This window comes from Miscanthus floridulus, chromosome 13, assembly GCF_019320115.1.
Source record: "Miscanthus floridulus cultivar M001 chromosome 13, ASM1932011v1, whole genome shotgun sequence".
NCBI lineage: Eukaryota > Viridiplantae > Streptophyta > Magnoliopsida > Poales > Poaceae > Miscanthus > Miscanthus floridulus.
The window spans coordinates 69,488,623-69,515,470 of NC_089592.1; positions in this window are offsets into that span (position 1 = coordinate 69,488,623).

Sequence of the window (26,848 nt, forward strand, 5' to 3'; positions counted from 1 at the left end):
AACTATACGGGCATCTAAATTCAAAATAAATAGTAAGAGATCTAAAATCAGTCTTCAACAGAATACCTATACAGAAGACCTATTTTGGGTTGTCTGAGAGGCACAACCCAAATATGGGCATCCTTTCTCCTGAAAACACATTTGCAGAAATGATTCTCTTTTAGATCTCATTATTGGAGAAGATGCCAAATATATATTGAACCTTTTGCCTGTAGTGCTACTCAAATGATAAATGAATCTTATATTTTAAGTGTTGTTATTGACGAAAGCCTGAGCCAGAAAGGTCGTATAGTAGGCTTGATGCATCATTCCTCGCTATCGTCTTTTGATAGATCGCTCAGAGGCCAGGAAACTGGATCGAACCAACATGTACGCGTCTTCTCCTCCTTGAACTGATCCTGTCTTTCCGCACGAGGTTATGTAATTCCGCGTCCACAGCGCTCAGCCAGTAAAAAATTAATGTGTCTCCAGTTCGTTGCGATTAACAAATGGGGGATTTTGGCAAATTGGGTAGGTAGCGTCAGGTGAGGTGACAACCAACACGCAGCCGCTTGATTCGACTCAGGTATGGCTGCTGGCTGGTTCTGCCCACCAGCGCGGGAATAATAATATATTTTTAGACGTTTGTTTGGTGCATGTATGTACTCGCCCTTGTGCCACGCGAAATGGTGAGAAGAGAACGCACGGGGTACCATGTTATATTATTATTAGTTTTATGAAGGAGAGCTGATCATTCGGTAGGTGATAGTCGGCGTCACTTACCCGCTCGGTGGGTCGGCACGACTGCTTACTCCGTCCGTCACAAAATAAGTATTGTTATGGTATTTATGCTGATTAAAATTTCTTAAGTTGGATTGAATTTGTAAAAAATATTATCAACATTTGTATTCTCTAAATAAATTTATTATAAAAATAAATTCAACTATGTATCTAATGATAATAATTATGTATTATAATATTAATATTTTTTGTATATATTTGGTTAGAACTACACTTATTTTGGAACTAATGAAGCATGAGTTATAACTTCGTAAAAATGGAGTGTACGACTTAGATAGTTATAAGGGCATCCGATCCGTAGCGTGTGAATTCAGAAGCCGTAAGCTTCCTAGAGTCGACCTCACCGTACACTACGAAGCCTTCTTTGGTGGACTTACTCGTATATGTGGTTTAATTATTTAGTCCAAGTGCCAGGTGTAATATATTTATAATAACTTTATCAATTTTAAGATGTGCCAATCTATTTTTTTAGAGGTGTTTATAGCTATCGGTATGAAGTATATATACGTGTATTTATAGGAGCGGGTGATGTGTACACGTATAGGAGTGTATACTGTACAGGGAAAAAAGAATAGCTTCACGTGTAGGACTGCATCGTCCTACTATGGTCCCACCGGTTATGATCTACGCAATGTGAACTACCGAATCTTTGCTACTGATCCGTGTGTATGGGCAGTCGTACGCTGCAGTCGGATGTAGTACAGCAGTTCAAAACAAAATGTTCATGACGTTCAGATTGGTTCAGTTCCCGGCCTCTTGCATTGGGTGTGTATATAGTTCCAACTTTCATGTAGGACTTCGTCCTCATATATTACAATGACGTCTGGTCCGACCATATTTCTTCTTTTCCCCCTCGGCGGAGGGCGCAGGGCGGACAAGGGCTTTTCAAATGTTTCCGCATGCCCGAGTAGACATGCAGCATGTTTGGCACGTCGTAAACGATCGTGGATTATTTACTATTGGCTGGTTTGGGGTGAGAGAAAAATACTGTTCCAGCTTATAATCCATGATCGTATATGAGCAAGCGAACAGACTGATATTCAGTTTGACAGCACATGTATTCAAATATTCAATGACATTTTTTGTCCTGAAGCAGCAACAATATTTTTAGCGCGACCGCCTATATCTGGGGCCCATTCTAGGATGCGTGATTTGCTTGTGCTAGGCCTGGACAATCAGTTCTTAGTTGAGAAAATTCCATGGCGTCTTTGATGTCGTCATTATACTTTAATTTTTTCCTCACTTATTATATATCTTCAAGTAAGTTCAGTTACTTTTAAGTCATCGTTAAAGATGCATGATATGTCAAAACGGCCAAATAAAATGCCCTAGGCCTTTGTAAATTCATTCAGTTACTTTAAGTCACTGTTAAAAGTGCATGGCATGTCAAGACGGCTAACCTATATCTCCGGTCTCTTTGGAATTCCACCAGGTTCAGGTTCGGGTACATCTCAACTCTTTCTGAGTCTAGGTTTCATGGACGCTCAAAGTAAGAAAAAAGTCGGTTTAACAAGCTTTTGTGTCAAAAAATGTTGAGCAATCACTATCCCATAATATGGTTTCACTGCCGGGTCTAAGCCCTCGTCACTGGGAAAGTGGCATTGATGAGGTTTGCCTATCACTGCCGATTCTACACCCTCCATGTTCCTAAAGTTTTAAGGTTGCCTTAAGTCAAACATTGTAAACTTTGACCGCAAATAAATTCTTTTGGCTTGAGTTTGAAAATATAAAAGTGATGTAAGTAGATTTATCTCAAAATATAGTTCTATAAAAGTATATATTGACTATATTTTATAGCAAAAAGTAGCGATCAAAGTTATTTTTTGAGACCGTGTCAATGTCCAAAACGACTTTTTTTTAGAGACAATGAAGGGAGTATGTGATAATAAGATAGAAGATATGTGTTTTTCAGAATTCAATCTTGAGACTTCAACGTACGCAAGTGCACATATCAACTGAACTACGTGACAACACACTTTTGAATCTTATATTGTATATTTGACACCCAAAACAATCTCAAATGAAAAAAATTGTTAACTGAAAAGTTATAGATCACGACGAGTACTACAACTTTAATGTTGACATTGTCTCTATTTGACATTGTTAATCATGTCAAATATGATCCAAGAACTTATATTGAGTATTTGAAATTACAAACCATCTCAAATTAAATAGTTGTCAACTATAAAGTTTTAGACCTCTTTAAACTCTACAATTTTGATAAAGTTTATCTGAATCCGATGTTGTATGAAAAAGTTATGATTTTTTTTGTGCAAAACACCTATCACTGCCGGTTGAAGTCACGAACCTGCAACATCATGGTTTCATTGCACAACATTTTATATTTTTATGGTATGTTACCCTATGGTGTCAAGTGCAAGGCTTAAAAGACTCCGCTAGGTTTTGAACCCATGCCTTTGAGCTAAGTCACGCGTGTCCTAACCAGCTGAACCGCAATGGCGTTGTTGCATGTTCCTCAAAACAATTATGCTTGTTTTATTTCAAATGCCAAAAGCTAGAGGGTAACAGCTCGGCGCCAAGATCTACGGCACCGGGCTCGACGTTAAGATCTATGGCGCCGAGGCCTTATCCACGTCGGCGCTAGGTCACCGCCACGTCCGACGCCTCACCAAGACCTCAGCGTCAAAAGCTATGGCGCCGAGGTCAGGGTCCATAAACGAAAATCAAAACACCGTGAGTCTATTTATGAATATTTTGAAAAAAAAAGAGCTGAAAAAAAAATAGGGACCCCTACGACAGCCCACGACCCGCGCGAGGACCGGGACGGGACTCGGACGAGCTTTTCCGTTTTTTTTTCACTTCACGTGGTTGTCTTTCAGTGGCATCCGGCCGATTTTTTTCCTCGGTTTTTAGGGGGGGGGGGGGGGGGGTTGCCACGTGGTTGGTTTTCCCTTTTTTGTCTCAATTTTTTTAGGTTTTTATTTGGTCACGTTGTTGGTTTTCTTTAAGCCTGGTGGTTTTTTTTGACAACGTCCAAAAAACATGGCTTGAATGTGTGTTTTTTTTGGAAGGCAGATCTTATATTGTGAGATAGATGAGGAAAAACAAAAATCTCAGACTAAAATGTAAAGACATGTTTTGGTGTATTTATGATGGTACTATTCATAAAACGGTGTTTTAATGGTAAAATGAATCATACAAGGCATATTTCAAAGCAATAAACCTTTTTCCACCAAAAAACATAATTTTTTTATATAAATGAATCGTGAAAGAGATTGCAATACAGTTTGCAATTTTGAATATATATAGTTTTGTGGCTCGCCTGAGTTATTCCACAAAATCACATGCAATTTATAGCAGCTAAATAACCTTCATGGGATCATAGATATTATAAACTGTGAGGAAAAAATATTACTTTTTAATCATAAATTATACAATCTGAAAAAAAACAAAACTAATACATCCCTCTCCCTTCTGTCGCCCCTCTCTAATGGTCGCCAATTGCTTCATCTGTCAAAAGAAGCAGAACAAAAGAAAACATTTACCATGACTAAACCAGCAAAAGAGAACGACATATAGCTGCTGCAGCTGTAGCTTTTTTCCCCTCTCAAATTACTGTAGCGGCAAGCGGCGGCAGCTGTTTTTTTTTTTTTTTTTTTTTTGCAGCAGGAACACTCTGATGAAAAAGAAACTTTCATGATTAACAGTAGAGTAAGCAAAGCAATAAAAGAACTAGGCATTTTTAGTTTTTGCTGCATTTGTAGTTACATTCAACAGAATTGGCTGACCCAAACTGGCTTTTACCTGAACAAACTGAGATCATCTCAAATGAAATATAAACTGGGGAAATGTCGACAAAATCAGTATAGTAGGGCTCCAAAATATAAATAATAACTACAGCAAGCTGGCAACATTTTATTCTATGATACTATGTTCTCAAGTGAAATAAATCCATGTATGTCGTCAAGTACCTCAGTGTCCATCTTAAATGAGACTAAGCGTGCCAAGACTGCAGTAGCTGTAATTTGATCAAAGCCATCTATTAGCTCCTAAAACACGTGTAATCTATAATTGTTTCTAAAATGAACATAATGAGAGAGAAACAGGTGCCCGGTGCAGTGATGAGAGCTGTCTCACTGAGTCATCAGGTCGCGGGTTCGAAGCAGCCTCTCCGTAGATTTTGCGGGGATGACTTGCCTCGGTTTTTCCTTTTCCCAGACCCCACTCATGTGGGAGTCTCTGACACTGGGTCTGCTCTTTTTTTAAGTAAAGACAGCTAGAATAAAACTTGCCTAGACACCGCCACAACCAACAAACCTTCTAGAAATTGTAGTGGCTCGTAATCTCATCTGCCCTCGTGATGCTGGTAACTACACGCAACACCTCAAGTCAGTCACATACAGGGAGCGAGGAGTTTGAGAGCATATATAAATTCTGTCGTAATGGTAATTTGGCCTGAGTGCAAATTTAGTGCCCAGGGGGGCTGGTGCCCTCTTTGACTAAAATACCATGCTGCAATGTTTTAAAAACCAATAAACCATCATAAAAATCATGTATATAGTACATATAAAGTGTAACCGCAATAATTCAGTTTGAAAATTCATCCGGGATGCCAAGAAACAAAATAGAAAAGCAATCAACTTGGCACTGTTCATCATCTGCTGACAGCGACACTTCTGCTTTTTTTAATATTAGCATCAAAGATGAATTTCAATCTGAATTGTTGTGGCTACACTTAACTTTAGGTGTACTAAATACATGATTTTTAAAACATTGTAATATGGTATTTTAGTCCTTTAGCTAACAAGGGTGGCAGCCTCCTGGGTGCCATATGATTTTCTATTTGGCCCCACCTTAATTATTTGTCACACTCCAAAACTGAAGACGAATTTGGAAAAAATTAAAATGACATACTAGGATAAACCAACAACACATAATTTAAAATGATAATAAGAAGCCAAATCTAGAAAATTTTTGGAAATACTAGTACAGTCTGGCAAGACACTCACCTTTGAGGCCTTCTCTTTGAAGATGTGTTCTCAAATGAAACACAAAGCAATGATAGAAAAAGCATCAGTTGTGTTCCCTTGCAATGGCTTGCAACACACAAAGCCCATATACATTATGGAAGTGCATAAATTAAATACAAATTAATTGGTTATGTACATAACTAAAGACTAGAAGTATTAACTAATTCCTGCAATCACTAAATCTAGGACTACTAATTGACTGAGAACACCAGCAGGTTTCCCCACTATGTGCAAGCATCAAAGGAGCTGGTCTAGCACGGCTGACTAATTGTCAAGCTAGCTTCATTTGTGACCATCTTTTCTACTGAATTTCATCAGAAAAGTACCATAGAACATCCACATATGAAAGCAAGTTTATGTGGATTTTCCGAGAACAAAACAATATTCTATATTAGTTTATTGGTTGGGATGGGATAAAAAAGAAGATAGGGCAAAGGACACTATGTCTCCCCCATCCTACCTTCTCAAAGACTGTTCTAAAAAAAACTTCTCAAAGACATTATCTCATAATCAATATTTATCTAATTTGATTTCTCTCTTACAAAATTGAAACCAGCATAGCACATTCAAAACAAGAAAAAAAATCAAAGGTTGCTGCAAGACAGAGAAAGATTCAATGGAGGACAAGACAACAGGAAGACAAAACTACCAGAAGCACACACACAAGGACAAGTGATGCCTCAACTGACCATCACCCCTTCTTATTCAGAATTTGAATATTCATGGCCATCAAGTCTGTCACTACAAAAAAACGACCAAACAATCACAAGAGCCGCTTTTGTTGACAGATTAAAAAAACATAAGCTGAATAAATGAAGTCTCTAACGCATAACTGCTTCGATAGCTGGATTTCAATCAATTTGACCCAACTTTAGCTGTAGTAATGATCAAGTTCAGGTCTTAATTTGTAATGCTTATGCATCGAGCAAAAAAGAAGAGACTTCCCAGCAGTAGTAACCGGATAAATATGGACCACCATGCTTGTAAATGATTACATAAGCTACTCCATTTGTCATTTGTGATAAGCAAAATTAAAGAATATGTCAGATAGGGTGGCAACCATCTACTAGAAAATAAGAAAAAGCAGACAGATTGCACAAACTTGGAGCTGAAACTACATTCAAGTAAAAGGATCAGTTTTACTTTATTTACCAATGAAAACACCTTAAGTCACATATCATGAGCGGATTCACAATTATGAAATACCACTAGCTAGAAGAAAGTCCAAAGCAATATTCTCCTTCCGGTCATTCAGAAAAAGGTAACTTAAGGATACAAACTAGTACATTAGTCTTCCTGACAGTTGCTAGTACTATCCATGTGTAACTCGAAGAATACTGCTAGGATCCCTAATACTACCTTACAATAGAATTTTGAGCTGAACATACAATTTAGATCACAGAGAAAATAAGAAAGAAATCAATAATCAATAATATCTTCTACACCTCTGATCTCAATTAGGTGACCAATGAATAAGATCTACAGTGAACATAACCTTAATGTAAACTTTTAAGGCAATCTAGGATATTAATCTTTGGCTGAATCCAAGATAAATCACATTTTCAGCTATTCATTGGGAACATATAAAACTAAAGGGCGTACCCAATGCAGAGAGCTCCCGCTCTGTGCGGGGTCTAGGGAAGGGTGTCAGTGGCAAGCCTTACCCTCGCCTGTGCAATGCAAGGAGACTGTGACTCAAACCTGGGACCTTCTGATCACAGGCGGTAAGACTCTATCGCTTGCACCAGGCCCGCTCTTCTGGGAACATATAAAACTGATGGCACTATTCATTATGAGTTCTGTAGCCATTCTCTATAAAATTGTGCGTGCACATAGTTCGTACCTCGTATGTAAGAACTTTACCTTACAATGGTTCAAAGTAAGAGCAACCAAATTATAACCATAGTGAAGGAAATAAGTAGACAGACGATAGAAGAAATTGACCCCCCCCAACGATTCTCAAACATATATGCTCTTCAAATTGCAGAACACTAGACCTTAACAAGCTGAATTCTGTATCATATACTTTAAATTTCAACAAGCAATATAAAGTTAGCTATTGATTAAGTTGCAGTTTATCGCTCAAGTGAAGAGAAGACATATTTTTACCTCAATAAACATATTAAATCTGAATGACTCATGATCCTAATCATTACAACGTGCTATAATGAGATGGCATGCACCCTGAAGGTGTTAAATTCTATCATCGTAAAGGTACATCTGTGCAATTACCGGTAATGGCTGTCCTAAAGCTAAAACTTCTTGACATAGTCAGCCTCGAGGGGAACCAAGATCAGGAGCTAAATTATTTTATTACATAATCATTGTTGGTAATTAACTTAAGGATAGAAACTATTACATTAGTCTTACATGTGTGTTTTCCAGGAAGAAACAATGTTTGGATTAGTTCATTGGTTGGGAACAAAAGGAAAAATAGGATGTCCTATGTGTCTCCCCCATCATACTGACTCACAGACACTATCTCATAATCAATCTATCTAATTTTATTCCTCCCTTGCATAATTGAAACCAGCATAGCACATTCAGAGCATAAAAAAATCAAAGCCCGCTGCAGCACAGAGGAAGGCAAAGTCAATTGAGGGCAACACAGCAGGAAGACAAAATTACCGGGAGCACACGACATGGACAAGTGATGTCTGAACTGACCACCCCTTCTCATTCAGCACCTGAGTGATCATAGCTATCAGCTCCATCACTAAAAAAAACAAACCATCACAAGAGTCAATTTGATTGACAGATTAAAAACACATAAGCTGAATAAATGAAGTTTCTGACACGTTGTATGATTGGATAGCTAGACCTTCAATAAATTTGACTTAACTCTAGATGCAGTGATGATAAAGTTCAAGTCTTAATTTGTGATGCTTATGCATCGAGCAAAAGAAGAGCTACTTCCCAGCAAGTAGTAACTGGTTATAGAGGCTGTTTGGATGCCAGCCTTTATTTGCCACAGCGTAGGTGTGGCGGCCACATATTGTGGCGTCCAAATTCACAGCCACAGACTGTGGACTATGGCGAGATTCCTGAAGCTTTAACTCTTGTACATCTATGGCAACCTCATCTTACTCACGAACCAAACAGGGGACAGAACTGCTACGGCAGCCATATCTGTGGCGTGGCACGTGAAGGAGGAACCAAACAGCCTCATAGTCTTTACAGTAGTTTGTGATTCTGATTTCTCTTTTCTTTCTTTTTCCTTGTAAAAGACATGGTCTCTTTTAAAAATGTGTCAATAGTCCAGCTAAAATGATTGATATTGGTCAAAAGAATGGTAATGAATAATACTGAAGTGCCAAAACTATTGCAACAGAGTATGTTAATTGCACAGCAGAGGACTACTGTGTGGAGTCACAAGTTCTTTCCAAAGGAAAAGTGTGGTTGGGACTCCATATCCATGGCCATATACCACATGAGTGAATTTTTTATGGTTTTTGAAAATGAGAGCGGGAGAATTAGTTTCCACCAAATCAAAGATTTTCTATTTTTTTTTACGGAAGGTAGATATATTATGGCGTTAGATAGATAAAGCAACAGAGAGTTTTCAACAGGAACGTAAAGAAATCTAACTGTATGCAATTTATAAATTTAGGTTTGTATACTGAACATGAAGCTGAGTTTAAAAGACAAATGAACTGTACAGTGTACACATCATATGTCTAGCCATTTTTTTTTGCAAAAAAAATTACATAGCTCAATTAAATTTCTATGATAAAACCGTTTAATTCAAATAGGCAGATCATATAACAAAATGAGCTTGCATCTGTAAGTCCACAAAAAGCAACAAATATTTGCATCCATTTGTTCACCCGCATACCACTAAAAAAATCTATCCACACAATCACAAATGTTGTATCCTACCGTCGGTCACTAATATGATAATAAATAGTAGATCACATGCAAACATAAAAACCTGTCCACAAAAATATAGGTTGGTTGTGCATCAAAACAAACCTAATGAAAACCAAAAACAGAGCACAATAAGAGCAAATCAAAGTAGGAGAGATGAACAAATCTGCTTGTAAGAGAATATAATCAGGTGCATGCAAGATTGTGCACGAACTCTTTTAAAACAACAGCTCAATCACACAACATTAGCGGCTCATCGAATAGCATTAGGGTACCACAAATTGTGCAAATAAGGACAAAACCAAAAAACTTCCATACAACAAGAAAACATGGCACGTATAGATTACCAAGACATGCTCCAGAAGCTTGCACTGGCCAACTGCAACCAGTGCACCACTGAAGGCCCTAACACCACAGCCCTACACAGTCTTTGGATTCTGGATATTTAGTATTGCATAGAGAAAGAACAAGGGGCTATCCAAACCCTGAAGCTAAGAACAAAATAAAAACAAAATTAGATAGAACTGAAAGGAAAAGCAGCGCTGAATAATTGAAGGCTAACTATTTTATTTGCATCAGAAAGGGTATGCTCACATTAATTTATAATATTTCCTATACTACTCACAGTTTTTACAAGCCTGACAAAGCAAGGATTCCATTTTCACATCAGATACATGGAGCAACTATAAGGCTAGATGCCAATGTAATATACTACTAGTATAAGAATGACGAGCTTTACGAAAAAAATAAGTTAGAATGATTACCAATACTTGATTGGAAGTATGTTGCATAGCAGGATAAACCATTGTCGAAGAATTGACCTTATAGATGAGTAGTCAAGCAGCGCTGAAAATCATTGGAAAGGGTGTCCCATCTGCATGCAAATTAGTAGTGACAATAGATTAATGACTCACAAAATCAAATATGGAAATTGGAATAGGAAAATTTAGAATTCAGAGCTAAAATAATCACCAATTTGTCACACATGCATCCATCTCACAAAATTCAAGAGGTTGACAGATTAATTTCAGGGCTGCATTAGACACAGACCTCTATAGTGAAAAACACCCAAGTATGAAATCGCTCAAGTAACATGGAGCTAGCCAGCATTGCCACATCCATGACCATTTAATTTACAAAACATTCTAATAGAAAGAGATGGATTAATTAGCTGAACTAATAGTGAAATATTCTAATTAGATATCTTTTGCTCACAACACCTTGCATCGATCCCAAAAATAAATATATAACCGTGAGAAAGGGATTGATCACACATATTTGGTGCTTCTGTTCTAATTGCTATCAGGATGAGGTAGTTGTGCTCCTGCTTGTCAGTTCTTTCCTGCACCTACACATGAATCAGATCTATGTGCAAAATATAACATAATATTTGGGATTCAGATATCGCTGAGGTTAATGGGCACCTTGTACCTCGGTACTCAATGGGGAGTTCACCGGAAGGATCAAACCAACTCTAGTACGATAGGAGAGGAAGTCTGCGCAACCAAAGCTTTCAATGCTGCAACTAGACTAGGGACAAGACTTTGGCATTTCACCCATCATCAGAAATGGGTTTCGTAGTTTTACCATCCCTCAAAGTGGTTTCACAATTTTGCCATTATGAAACAGATGCAACCCGCTGGAATACACTTTGTGTAGTTTTAATTCGTGAAAAAAGACGCCTCCTTCCATTCCTACCCCTGGCGCTATTACTTTCGTTCCATCAGAACGGATCGAACAAAACAGATCGGCCCTCTCCTCCATCCCCAGCGCCGGCCTTCCCCACGCCGCTCCCTCCCCGTGCCGGCGCCGACGCTGGCCTTCCCCATGCCACCCCCTCCCCTGCCGGCACTACCCTGCCACCACGCCGCTCCCCTCCCGTGCCGGCGCTGGCCTTCCCCCACACCGCCCCCTCCCCTACCGGCACCGCCCTGCCACCACGCCGCTCCCCTCCCGTGGCATTGCTGGCCTTCCCCCACGCCGCCTCCTCCCTTGCCGGCATAGGCCTGCACCCATGCCTTCTCCTCCCCTGCTGGTGTAGGCTCGCCCCCACGCCTCCCCCTCCACTGCAGGCGCTAGCCAGCACCGCTCAACTTCGGCGCCGCCCAAATGGATGGGAGAAGCAGTTCGACGGGGGACATCTAGAGGGCTAGTAGTAGAGTCATTCTCTCTCTTGTCCACTGCGATAAATGCAAATACCGCATTGTCAAGGCATTGATGGCAAAGACAGTGAAGAACTATGGGCGCATGTTCTACATCTGTTCAACTCGAACGGTTCTATGATTTGTTCCATTTTGTTTGTAATTCATGTGTTGTATTGTTCAGTCAATTGAAATTTCTTTACATTGGTGACAGATGGATGGTGGTGGATGTGACTTTTGGAAGTGGTAGGAGGACTATGAGCAATGGCTGGTTGATAACAAGCATGTGCCACCCTCTTATCAGCCTGTTTTTCAGAGCAATAAGATGCCACAACCAAAAGAACAGACCAAGGGAGATGGTGGACAACTAGAGCAGTTCAAGTACCTGATAGGAATAGTTAGAGAGATTGTATTCTTGCTGAAATGCTTGATATTAGTTTGTGCACTTATACTAGTGACCAATTTGTATGGAATTGTTAAGAGTGGGTGATGAGTGTGCTTTATGTACTTGTAGAACTTGTGTGCTGAAATAAATGAATGAAAGTATTAGTGACTTGTATCATGTGTGCTGTGTCATGTGTGCTGTGCAAGGATCTAGGAACTGCATCTGGAATGCTTTCCTATACTTTACATACCATGAGCTAAGTTTGTTGGTGTAACTAGCTACAAAGTTTAGTCCACTGTGTAACCTGGCCATTTGTCATTCTGTACATGTTTTCATTTGTCTGACATAACTGTATGGCATCTGCTACTACTCAAGAGCCCCTGAAATCTGCTAATCTAAATCTGAGAAGATGCATTCATTCTGCTGATTAAGTCCATCATGTACAGGTCATTGTGGGTGGTATTGCAGCTGGCATCTAGGCTTACCAAAAGCACAGGCAAAGGACAAATGTTCACATTATGGCATATTGCATATGTGATACAAAGCAGCTGGCATCTGGGCTTACTGAAAGCAGCTGATTGAGTCCATCTAAGAACAGTATAGGAATGCTTTCCATGACTCAATCTGGAATGCTTTTCATGACTCCAACTCCACCAACATGAGCATCAATAAGTGAGGTTCCAACAGGAGTACCAGGAAGTAGGCCTAACTCCTGGAATTTAAAGTTTACAACAGTAGCCACACTTTTGCATATTTTGGCAAACAGAACAAGCAGTCAACTTTATTTTTCTTTTGGAGGTTCATAGATGCAAATTTTGGATACATTCCCAGCACCTTATGCTCCAGAAATATACTTTGTCAAGTACAATACCACATACTTCAGTTCCACAAGACGACAAAAGTTTCAAAGGTGAAATCAAAGTTCTAGAAACAGACTACATTGTCAAGTACAATACCACATACAACAGATTTAGCTGCAAACAGAAGCAAATAGAAGCATGATGACCCTAACTTTATTATGCAAATTCTGGAGGTTCAGCTCCTGGGTGACATTAGGGCAACAGACTCCTGAGGACTTGTTTCTTCCTTGGCATTAGCTTCTTTGCAATTGTCTTCTTTGTTGTTTTTCCTTGGATCTTGCTGGGAGTACTTGTGTCTTCTCCCATTAGACTATGCATTGGCTAATGACTTGTTTCTTCCTCCATCAGAAGCGAAAGTTGTCTGACATTTCAAAAAAAAGGAGGAGAATTAATGAAACAAAATATTGGACATACGAATGAATAACAAAATATTGGACACTTGTACCTTCGTGTCAACCTATTAGGACTATCCTGCAGCAGTGTTTCCCTTGTTCTGGTGGGATTTGTGACTGGTGGGACTTGGCCACATTCATTGTTAGGCTCCCAGAAACATGCTTTTTTGCCCTCTTTGTAGGGACCTTAGCATTTTTGCCATACTTAGTTGTATTCGGCCTAGCCTTCCTTTTTGGTGGTTTCTTAGTCCCATTAAGTCTACACTTGTAACTAGTTTCTCCATGTCCCAATTCTCCACGTCTCTTGCATTTTCTTTTCTCTCTAATCAGTTGTCTCTTACCTTTAGCAGCCTCACTGGCCTCCAATTCAACATCTTTGTCAGCTTCATTTGCAGCCTCTTTAGCAACCTTCTTGGTTTTGCTAACACTGCCTCCTTCCAAACAACCTTTAATTCTCGGTTTCCTGTACCTTCCAACACCTTTTTTATCAAGTGGTGCCTCAACAGGAAAAGGAATATCAACTTTTGGCCACTGTGTCTTATCTGGAAGTGGTTCTATCAACCTCTTATATGCATTTTTGAACCTCTGCACAGCGTAATAGTCATGAACGAAGTCCTCCAACTTTACATCAGCACTTTGTTGGGCTGTTAGCAAGACCAAAGCATGCCGACAAGGCTTTCCAGTGTGCTGCCATTCAAGACAGGTACATTCATGCAAGGATGACTTGACAACATGTCTATTATGTGTGCTGGTAGTGTCATGTACTTCTGCAGCTCAAACTCCTCATTTATTGCAAACTGCCTCGTAGCCGATCTGAATTCTTTCATGTTAGGGTACATAGTGCCAATGTCCATACAAGGATTGTTTGGGTCATAGACTAAGATTCTCTCCCCTGGCACATGATCGTCAACAGGAATGGCAGCACCAGCCATGTCAATCTCCTCCTCAATAGTGGCATTCCTATTTTCAGGCTCGTTTTCCATCTCTGTAGAAGCCTGCTGCCCTTGAGATCGATGTTCATCATCCTCAATTCTCAAACCCAACAGACGAAATAATTGATCTTCTTGCCTGCCCTCACCCTCTTCATCATTTGTGTCAGCAATCTGCAGGTTGTCCCATTCAACACCTCCATAATATTCTATAGCCAATGCATTGCCACTAACATCACCACATCCATGGTCTACAACCTTTGCATTGTGATCAACATGACAAGTGTCTGCTACAGACTCTAATCTAAGCTCGGGCTCCACATCGAGACTGGATAAAGCGAATGCAAGAAATATAGTTAAATTTCTATTCGAACAACTCTATCAGCGTTTCGAACTATGTTCGTGGACTACAAATACGAGAGAGAGAGAGTGCATACCGAGGAATTAGATCACTCCAACTGCAATCCATGGGGGCGGCGCCAGCTTAGGGGACGCGTCGGCCTGGCGCGGCAACCTGGGCGCAGGCCTGACCCACGGCCTAGGGCGGAGCTGAGGCTGCCCTGGGTCGGAGGCGGCGCTTGGATGTCCTGGGGATGCGGCAGCGCTTGGATGGCCGGGAGGAGGTGGGAGGCGGCACCTGGATGGTCGGGCGGAGGCAGGATGAGGCACCTGGTCCGGCGTGGTGGTAGGGCGGTGCCGGTAGGGGAGGGGCGGCATGGGGAAGGCCAGCGCCGGTGCTAGCACTGGGAGGGAGCGGCGTGGGGAAGGCCAGCGCTGGGGATGGAGGAGAGGGCCGATCCGCTTTGTTCGAACCGTTCTAATGGAACGAAAGTAAGGAATGGGAGGAGGCGTCTTCTTTTTTTTCACGAATTAAAACTACACAAAGTGTATTCCAGCGGGTTGCATTCGTTTCATAATGGTAAAATTACGAAACCACTTTAAGGGACGATAAAACTGCTAAACCCGTTTCTGACGATGGGTGAAATGCAAAGTCTCACCAGGGACCTGCTGGATCTGCCTTCTGCCCTGGGTGACCTGCACCCGTGTGCAACGTCAGAAGGAACAACACACGCTACAAGATCCGGTCGGATTGTCATGGTGACGGCGCAAACAAGGAGCCCGCCTCCATAGCGCCCCCATCCGCCCACCATCACACGGACAAGCTTCAGTCACCGCGTGCGGCTACCAACCGAGCAAGACCGCCCTCACCTGGGACTTCTCGGTCCAGGCCCATGGCAGCGGCGAGCTAATGGGGTGAGGGAGGACGACGGAAGGAGTGGACCCGTGGAGGCCGAAGGCGAGGGTGCGGGTGTCGGGGGCAAGGGCCAGCATCGATGTCGCCGGGTGAGGCGGCGGGCACAGGGCGACGAGGCAGCGTGACGGGGTAGGGCGGACTGGAGGCAGGGCGCGGCGAGGGCGTAATCACGTGGCTATCCCCAAATCACGTCATTTCCTTTCTCTCTCTCTCATCCATACGAATCAGAGGGCGGCGGCACCTCGGGCATCCCGGCGTCCCCTCCTCACCACGGCCCGCGGCGGCAGCTCCGGCATCCCGGAGCCCCCTATCCACCACGGCCCGCGGCGGCGCATCCTCCGGTCCCGACGGCGGCCGGAGCGCCCGTTATCCTCCCGACCGCGGCCGCGGCGCCCTTCCCCATCCCGTCGGTAACCTTCCCCCGTGCGACCTCGCCTCGCGCAGATGGCTCCCCGGCAGCGGCGTGGCTCGCCCTGCGCCCCCCGGCAGCTCGGCGAGTCCTTCTTCCTCCGAGCAGCTCCTTCCCCGGCGGACGGTGCCCTCGGCGGTGATGCGTCTCGCCCGGTTCAGACGGCGCCCCGGCCCCCGGGCGTCCCCATCCCCGGCCTCCCCACATTGAGCAGTGACGCCTCTCCTCGCGTCGACGGGGAGCTCTGGTGGCGGTGAGCAGGTCAAGTGGGCACGGTCCTTGCTAGCTTCTTGATTCTTTTGGTCATGGATGTGCATGTGCTCCTCCGTGTGTTTCTATGTGTTTATTATTTGATTCCGAAGCACAGACTAGCACTTCCATGCACTCTAGGGATCCAGCGGGATGCGGAAGATCCGTGTCCGTGCGGGGAGATGGCGGCGGGGTCGGCTCCCTGTCTGCTGCTGCGCCCACATCGTTGGCTGCCGGTGGCAACAGCAGCAGCTTCGGCGAGCTCGCGGAGGCAACAGGAGCAGCTCCGGCGACAGGACCACAGCTGAAGTTACCACAATGGCGTCACTAGTCTGTAGCCGAACCCAAACCACGCAGTCACCAGTCTGTAGCAGAACGGAGTCCGGATGCCCCAAATTGCTTCCTTGCCGCTGGAAGATGCCCCAATCCGCCACCAGCGACGTCACGACTCGGTCAGTTCCCATGGATGCCTGATGCAAATCGTCTACTTTTTGACAATACTAGTTGATCCTTCAGTTGTTTGTGAAAAAAAATCTAGATGCTTATTTGACTTATTAGTACTGGTCTTTGTTGCTGCAGAATTTTACTATTTTTCACCTTTCTTGCGGTCTGAAATTGATTTAGTCCTTCTAATCTGTTCTCCAAAAGAGCTTGTAAAACCAAATATGTGAATGATATCAGAAGTTCAGAACTTAGTAAATGGCTATTTTCATATTAGTTAACTATCGTAAATTTGATTTTAGTTATCATACATGAAAAGGCATGGTTATTCTTGTAAAGTATAGTAATTTACTATAATGCATATACATATTATAGTGAAAGTTCATGTTGTAATTTACTATAATGAATATACAGATTATAGTAAAAGCATGGTCTCAAGCTATTTGAATATTGTAACTGTATATCATGGTAAATTGGCCATGTCTTTATAGTGATCGATTGACGCCACATTATGGTAATTCCCATTCTCACTTACCGTGTTCATGGCCAGCTTAATTTATCCATGAGTATTAAACTATATTTTTCATCTGCTAATTCCCAATTTTTGTTGGTAAGTAATTATTTTCTCAGCATGATTTTTTCTATTACTTACCCCTTCACGACACTATCATTCTCTTGGAGGATGGAGCTATGGCGAGCGAGGTACTGATGGTGTTGGACAAAACTTTTTGCTTGTGCTGCGAGCACCTGAAAAAGACTGGTTGTGTTGCAGTGCCAAATCGAATGTGCAAGTGAAGCAAATATCATTTTCAATATTGTGTTCGTGCCATATTATTGGTTGAATCACTTGCATGGATGGCATATATGTAGGATTTAGTATTGCCATGATATATTGCAGCTACCAAAATGATACTGTCAATTGTAACCGAGTCAATTTGGCAAAGTGAAATTGTCTCAAATATGATACCTTCTCAACCTGATTACATTTTGAGACAATTTAAATATATATCATAACTATCTTATGATACTTCCACCTCGCGCGAGTTATAGTAACTAGTTATTCGAAATTGATTGACGTCAAATTGTGGTAACTTCCTATTTAATTATCGTCATGAGATATTTGAAATGTCGTAACTTAGTACAACATTATAGCAACTTACTCAAAATTACAAGTTATCTTGAACCAATTGAAATATTATAACTATTTTATGATAAATCTTGTAATATATTATGTAAAAGTCTAGTACACAGATTACTGCAAAAATCTAGTGATCATTACGGTAACTAGTAAGGGTAGAAAGGCATAGATTCTAGTAAACAATTTGCAAACATAGTAAATAGATTATCGTAACTAATAAAACGAGGCAGCATAGATTTTAGTAAACAATTTACCTCCTAGACGAATCCACTTTCCATGTGCTTTAATAAAAAGTAATTTGGAGGAAGAATTACCATAAACAGGAAGCTTGCCATATCCGTGCAAACGGTGCATCCTCGAAACATGCATGCGTTGACTTGTGAATTCAGTAACCAGCCGTGAAAATTGCCTCCCCGGCCGGTACAGTGATTAGTGATATTAATTTGCATGTAGCCATGCAGCTCCATCCGTCAGCTCGGCTCGCCCTGCTGGGTGCACGGACCGGCCTGGCTATAGAATAAGGTATTGTGTTGCCAGCTACACAGTATACTCTCTCTCTCGATTTCCAATAGTTACAAGAAGCCCTGACCAAACTGGGTGGTCTGAGCTCCCCGCCAGCCTGCTAGCCCACCCACCAGCCCCCCACCGTTATATTCCACCAAACCCTAATTCCCAGATACCCACCCCTGGCCGCCACCCCTACCCCACGCCGTCCGCCCCTAGAGCTCCGCAGCCGCCCCCTGGAATGCGCGCCGCCGTCCCCAATAGCACCGACGATGGGTGCATGACGAGGCTGCCACGCGCGGGGACTGCGACGGCGATGGTCCCTCCCCTTTTGTCCAGTGGCGGCATCCCTCCCCAACCGCGATGTCCCTCCCCCAGCCCCACCAATGGTTGCGGCGACGCTCTTTCCCCTTCCAACCACGATGGTGGCGCCCCCTCCTCTGCACCACGGTGATCGGCGACCTTCCCCTGCTCCCTTGCCGACGGATCCATCAGGGGAGCCAGCCGATCGGCACTGCACGACCACCCTCGTCCCTGTCGACGGCGCACCTCAAGACGGCGCCCCTCCCCTCCTCAACCCAGCAGCAGTGGCGGCAGCATCAAGAGCACCATCGATAACTGGCCCCGCCCGGCCCTTTCCCACCAGCGACGGCGCAGCGCCGCCCATCCCCATGGTCATGGCTGCTGCTCCCCCACTGACAGCACGCCACCTCGTTCCCCACCAGTCCACACTACCGGCCCTAGCGGTGGCATGGCAGGCCCCAGCGTCGGCGATGGACCGGCCCTGGCGGAGGCACAACCCGATCCACGCGCATGGCAGTCCCCAACGATGGTGCCGCCCTGATCTGCGCGCACGACGGCCCACTGGTGAGCAAGCTTCGACGATGGCGCGCAGAAGAGCATTGGCGGTGGCTCTGGCTACTCCGGCCAGCTCGCATGGGTGGCCAGAGGCAGGGCGACGTGGATCTAATAAGTGTATACTTGTTCCGACGTTCAATGGAAATGAATTGTGCTTTTCTTGTGTGTTGAGCCATGGTGGTATTGGCCTCCCTACGTGACACGCCACTTACCCTCCTTCGCTCTGTACCATGGTGAGTAGCATGCTCGTCCTCATCTGACGAAGGAGCAGCGTGTGGAGTAGCGAGATCTGGTGCTGTCAATGATTTCTATGCATATCAAAGTAGACGACATGTGCTTCGGGTAAGCATGTTTCTATGCATACATAAGTTTCTACGCTTGCAAACATAAGTTTCTATGCATGTTGTTTCGAGTGCAAGGTGTCCCATTATGAACTACATCAACCTCGGCACGAGAGACATCATCATCTTCATTGTTTTGTTTGATGATTTTTTGTTCCTATGCTTGTGTGCATAAGTTTCTATGCATGGCTAAACTGTAACATGATATGTATTCTATACATTGTTGGTATACAATTTTATATATTGTTGGAGCAGTTATCTGTATACTTCTACATAATTGTATATATTGTTGGAACACAATGCTATACATTGTTGAAGAACATTTATATTTTATGTTGGAGCATGTTTCTATACATTGTATCTTTTTCCACTCCTCATCCGACACCGTGATTTTTGTATTAACGTAGCTGATATCAGTTGAATGAAGAGATTTTTGCTATGCTAAAACATGTTTATATGCCTTTCCTGCCGCTATAAAATTACTTTTCTTCTAATTTTTTATGCTTCTTAAGCCATAGTTGTTATGCCATGTTTTTATTTGATTTGGTCGCAGCATTGTAGGAACATGGGGTTGCGGGAAATGAAGAGTGTGGCAAAACTGTCTAATCTAATACCTTCCAGGAGTACTTATCTTTCATTAGACACTAAGTACTCAAGAGAGAACACTAAACTACGTAGTTCTGTCAAGCACACCCCAAGGGAGAACTCAAAAATCCATATTTTTTCATCAGGATCATAAATGAGAGAATACATCTTACAACATTCTTAAGTCATTTCTTACATCACTTTATTACAGTAACGAAATATTACCTCAATTCATTATAACAGCAGGATATAACAATGTTATCAGAGTTACAAAGGAAGCAAAGATTAATTTAATGATATGGTGGAGCTTAACGTAATGGACATTTATATACAAGAGATGCTAGCAGATTTTACATCTTTTCATATAAAAACCTTGAGTGAGGGTTATAAATAAACACTACTATCATAGCATGAAGGAATCCTCTCTGAGCCCACCAGGAGATTTTCCACACACATGAGTCAGCTCTAAGTATCCCCCGATCACCTGCAACAGGGGAGATAAAACCCTGAGTACTCGATTGTACTCAGCAAGACTTACCCGATAGGAGGAAAATAAAAGACTCCAAAGATATGCAAGGCTTATTTGGCTTGTGGGTTATTACATCTGCGGAAGCATTACTAAACGTGCGTCCTTATATTTAATTTTATTAGCAGTCATCATTAGTTCATTAACTAACCATTCTACGTAAACATCTATGCTACTTTCAAGTAGGTAGAAAGCAATCAGAACAATTTTATCACCTTTCAAGTTCCAGTTCTTACTACGGTGCTCGACCATAGCCAAGTCATACCGTCTCATAGAAACGGTGATTCATGAATAAATGTATCCCAGCTGGGTACCCCAAAACACACGTCCTATTTATACCCCAGGCACAAACAAGACTAACCCATTCTACTCCTGTCGAGGAGTCCTGGTCCCTGTCCAAACATGGACTCCAAACCCCCACACTTGAGACCCAGTCTCAGCATGGTGCTTAGACCTCCACCTTTCTGCGCCTCTAATCAGTCGGTCTAGAAAGAGCCGAAACCCACGACAAGAGTGTAACAAGCCTTCCCACTCCCATAAGCAAGTATGTGCTTAGGATAATAAGTCTGTGACCTAACTACCATCCACAGCAATGGACGGTCCTCAATCGACACAGGCGGAATAAGTGCAATCTAAACCTCGCTCAAATGCCTAACCAAGTCTAGATCCAAAGTACTATTCCGTACAGTCTCTAATTATCATTCATATATATTTCATGTGATAGTATTATAATAACAACAATAATATCTTTTCTATCTCTCGCAAGTGACAGGTAATCACTCGACTTCTATCGGGTCCTACAATAGAGCAATCTATGTGATTCTAACATACTAGTAGGACTCATAGGATAAGGATATATATATATATATATATATATATATATATATATATATATATATATGCAAGTGGTTTCATTCAACTCCTTAAAACTTAATGCACAAGTATAAAATAAAGTGTAGAATAATAGGGGTTATGCACAAGGCTTGCCTGGGTAAGATATAACTAAAAGTTAGTATTCCATCATGGTGACACGATCATCAATGCACCATCCTTTTCGCTACTCCGATCATCTCCACGATACATCATTGTTCCTATTATGATATACGTGGATGCAACGCAGAGACGTAAATAATCAACGGTAACCGAAACTCTTAGAAATGCGATTACGCCTCGCAAGCTAATGAGATAGTTCTAATAACTAACGTGCTAGGCTACGTATCCATGTTGTAGAATAAGGTGTTGTTTCCCGAAAAATGTTCTAGTTTTAAAATCTCAAGGTGTTTCGGTATTTTATTGATTAAATATATATTTTTGAACTAGGGCTCATTTAGCTACCTTAGCAAACTAATTATTATGGAGCTACAAAAATTACAGTGAACCCATAATAATGTTAGAAATTTACTGTGAAAGTTTCAGAGCCCACACTATCACCAATTCATCACAAAAATTCCTATAAGTTTATATCTTACAATATTAAGCATCCCAAATTAATTAGATAACTCCTGAAAATATTATAAAACTATATGAACAAAATATACTGGCAGATAGATCATGATTTTAGGAACCTTACAAAATTAGTTTCATAATTTTCTGTTAACTACACAATTTCATATTGAATTTACAAGTTTACCTTAGAAACTAAATTAGAAAATACTTTAGAAAACAAAAAGGGCTGATGGCAAGCATTCGGCCCAGCAGCCCGGCTTGGCCCAACGCGGAACGCGGGCGCGCACAGCAAGCCGGCCCAGCAAGCAGCCCAATGCGGGATCCCTCGTGCGCGCTGGCTATTTTGTAGAAAATACTTTGATCTATCAATTTATTACGTCACTATGCGCACTATTCCTACCGTAAGTAATCTTGCAACCAAACCCTCGGATGTTTTCACCTTTACGACAGGGAGGTCCCTAGAAACCCCACGCGCACCGCCGCAGCGGCCGACGGCATATGGCGGTTACTTAGATGCAATTTTTGAGGGAGCAACGCGACACCCAACGCAACTACGACCTACCCCATGCCCAAGAGCTTACTTAGATGCAACCAACAATACAAGAATATGAAACTAGTGTTTAAACTTTTTTGTTAGAGATTAAATGTTAAGATAGCATTGTCTTACTACTTTTTCCATACCTAGAAAAGTTAAGGTTCAGTTCGAACTAACAGCCATTAACACTTTTGTTGCAGTTTTTAAAAGGCCTAAACCCTATTAACTGCAACCCACAAGTATTTCATGCAATGGTTCATACTTCATACTAACCCATAGGAATAAAATATTTAAGCATTAATTTATTATTTCGCCCACAATAAATTGCCAAAAATAGTACTTTAAACGTAAGTTCAAGTGTTTGTCGTCCTAACGAAAAGAACTTATCTTAACTTCAAATTTGATTTTTGAGATCCTAAGAGCACTAGTTAACAATATTTATTTTGATTTTTCTCAACCACAAAAGTGAGTCACATAGAATTGTTTATCATTTCACGTGAGTTATAAAATTTTAAGACCTGAAAACTTGTTTGGCTAATTCCTCTCAGACCTAAATTTCGGTGCTAAGCAAGCTCATAACACCAGGGGTGTTACAATCTTTCCCGCTTCAAAGAATCTCATCCCGAGATTTGAAACAAGAATAAAAAAAAGGGGAAAATACGATTACACTTCATAGATCTAAAATTACACGAAAGTATACATGACATCGAACACTAAACCACACCGGGATTTAGAGATACCCGGTTAAGAGCAACCTAGTACAACCAAGGTTTAATCCAGAAGTTGAGATAGATGAGGACAATGGAGAAATAATAAGAAATGATTATCCAAAATATGGTGTATGTCCAATAGATCCAGAAACTAGAGACTGAGAACTCAAACATCGTGAACCCTAAGACCAAACTAACCAATGGTGGACTTGAACTTCTTTGACAAAAACCAGATCCCTTCTTCTTCTTAGATTACACGATCATCTTTGATAGGCGACCCTAGTTCTACGAGCGATGGCTGGATCTCATAGCTCTGCTTTGGATTCGAGGGGAATAGGGATGCAAGAGGAGAGCAAGGGCATCTTATAGTGGTGAACGAAGGTGGGGGAAAGTTGGCCATGGTGCGCTCCCTGCGCGAGCTTGAGCGGAGGAAGGATATGGGAGAGGGGAGGGGATTCGCTCAGCAGGGAAGGCATGCGGGCAGTCGTGTTCCCAAGAGAAGAAAAGGAGAGGAGGAAAGGGGGGTCCAGTATGGGAGTGAGGGTGGGGATCGAGAGCTGATAGGGTGCTGGAAAAAGGGGAAGCGCATAGTGCATGAGTATGGTGGATGCGGCATAATGCCATGGTTATGTGAGGACAGGGTGCTAATTGTCCCTAACATTGATGGTGTCCGCAGGACACGCGACAATAGTGATCGACATGCGTAACATGGTCGAGCTAGACACAGGGCTTGGGATATGATGTCCACTCAGGCTTTTCCAATCACTCCCTACTACCCGCGGGCTAACTTTTCCTTGTTCTTCTTCTTTTCCTTCCCTTCCTTGTTCACAATATGTGCCAAACTTTTGTATGAACTAAGATCATTACATACATGCTTCCTCCAAAACCACATCCTCTTGGTTACTTTGGGGGAACACTATTTCATCAACTCAATGTGGATTTCTTGTTCGAACACCCGAATATTTTCAAGAAGAATATTTTGTATCAAGGTATGGCGGTGTAACTTGGCAAAGGTACTTGGTCAACAACCTCGATACTAGCACATGCCGAGCAGTGTCACCATGTGGCAGTTGTTCCATGGGGGGCCTTGGTTTCATAGCGGCACCACAAGCTATTAACCAGGCAACTATTACCAACTTACACGCAATGAAGGTGGTGGGGTCATAGACCACAGAATCAGAGGAGTATTGCAAGGAAAGATTTAGACAACAAGGGTTCCTTTCGCAACAAGAGACAAGGAATTCAAATCCCACAATGGATTTGATTTAAAGATATTCAAGCGTTCTGCTAGGACATCCATAATTAGTAAATACAGTGTCCTACGTTATCCCATCATGGTCGGTCTACTCGCACCTGAATAGCAACTTCTCTTGTAACCCTCTTAACATTGCCCTTGAAAACCCTAAGCACGTCTAACGAGACCTAAGGGTAGATAGACGCAACAAACACAATGAAATAAATAAAATGCATATTCCAAACATCTTTATACTGGTACAATATACAAGCACTTACTCTCCCACTCTCGACACATCATTCACCTTCCCTACTACCAGACGATCTCAACAACTATGGACGAAATACAACAGAAAGATTACAATACTAGAGGATAGCGACAAAAGGCACCACTAACTATGGGCACATCTTCCTAAGGCAACTAATCTACTTTGTCAGACCACACATCTTCATTCCTGGGCTTGGTGGTTTCTTCTACTGCCCAGCTATGGATCCACCTCCTCTCTTGGCAGTGGCTGAGTGAGGGGAAACAAGGGCTTTACTTCTGATACCTCCGAGGGTGGAGGTGCTAGTAGTACTACAACACTAGTTCTCCTTCTTTTTGGTGGGTGGACAGGGATTCCCTCCAAGAGCAAGGGATTCAGCCTTTCAGCAGCCAGTGTCCTACGCTTGGCCCTAGTGATAAGGTAGGCCTCTTCCAACTGATGGGCATGCTGATCTTCAGCCTCCTTTAGGGCTTCCGACATGGAAGTCTTCCGACTCTCTGTGGCTACCACACTGGCATGCGCTTTAGCAAGCTGCACCTGGAGCATCTTGGAGAAGATCTCGGCTTCCTCGGCTCGCCGAAGGCACTTCCTCAGCTCTGAGGTTTGTCGATCATACTGTTCATCTAGAGCAAGCAGGTACATGGTTAAGTGCACCATGGTAGGGCTATCTTCTTGTGCATCTTGCCCTTGCAAAACCTCCATATGAGCCCTCCATACTCGTCGATTCTTTTCTAAAGGTGGAAAAAACCTCATGGGTGTACGAGCAATAGGCTTTTCATAGATCTAGCAAAGGTGCCATAAGGCTTTGTGGGCCACAACTTGGTAGGCATCGACGAAGTAAAACCTGGTTGTGGTTACATTCTAGGCTTCAGTGATGTCGGGGAACTCCTCACTCTTACCAATATAGACGGTAACTTCACACCACTCAGTGCCATGCTTTTCATACTCAGGACGATCTTGGACTTTGAGTTTTTGTAGGGTGGCATATAGGATTTTGGGAAAACCCTCAGTGTTCAGGTAGTAACTGCTAATCCAGGCTCCTGCCATCCCTAGGGGGTGGTTGCAAGGGAGGATTAAGCGGAAAGCTTGCTCAAAAGGAAAAGCTAGGCGAGCTGGAGTGAACCGAGTGGTGGTACCAATGGCCAGGCTAGGCCCTTCTTGTAAGGGCAAAGCGGTTAGTGGTCCTGGCGCAGTCCACCTTCGGTTCCTGCACGGGGCCACTACAAATGAATTGACCAAATTTTTCATGCATTCAAGGCGAGCGATGTCCAATGCCATTAATGACTAGTATGGCTGTAGGGCAACGGTCCAGCAAGAGCGTAGAAAAGAGTATGGAGAAACATGAGTCATGACAAGCGTGAACCATAGACTAACGCGGACCATGAAGTCACAGTGCAGCAATAACTCCTGAACAAGGACGGGTCAGTCATGCACAATGCGACATGCGTGACACCTATGAATGGCGTACCTACAAACAATACAGGCACAACAATCAAGGCAATACCAATGCGAAGGAATTAAAGATCGTATACTACATGAGAGCCAGTCCACCGGAGAAGGCCTAGTTAAACCTATTTCGAATGCTTAAGCATAACAATAGGGCTACTTATATATTTCGTAGTTAAACACCCTAACTTTCTACAAAAATAGGCTGTCGAATTTTAATTTAGAAAATGATTTTGAAGCTTTATTTCCTCATTTATACTCCGATACCACCTGTGGCAGCACCTCCTAATCTAATGCCTCCCATGAGTACTTGTCTTCCATTAGACACTAAGTACTCAAGAGAGGACACTAAACTATGCAGTTCCATCGAGCACACCATAAGGGGGAACTCAAAAATCCACATTTTTTCATCAGGATCATAAATGAGAGAATATAACTTACAACATTCTTAAGTTATTTCTTACATTACTTTATTACAATAACAGAATATTACCTCAATTGATTATAAAAGCGGAATATAACAATATTATTAGAGTTATAGAGGAAGCAAAGATTAATTTA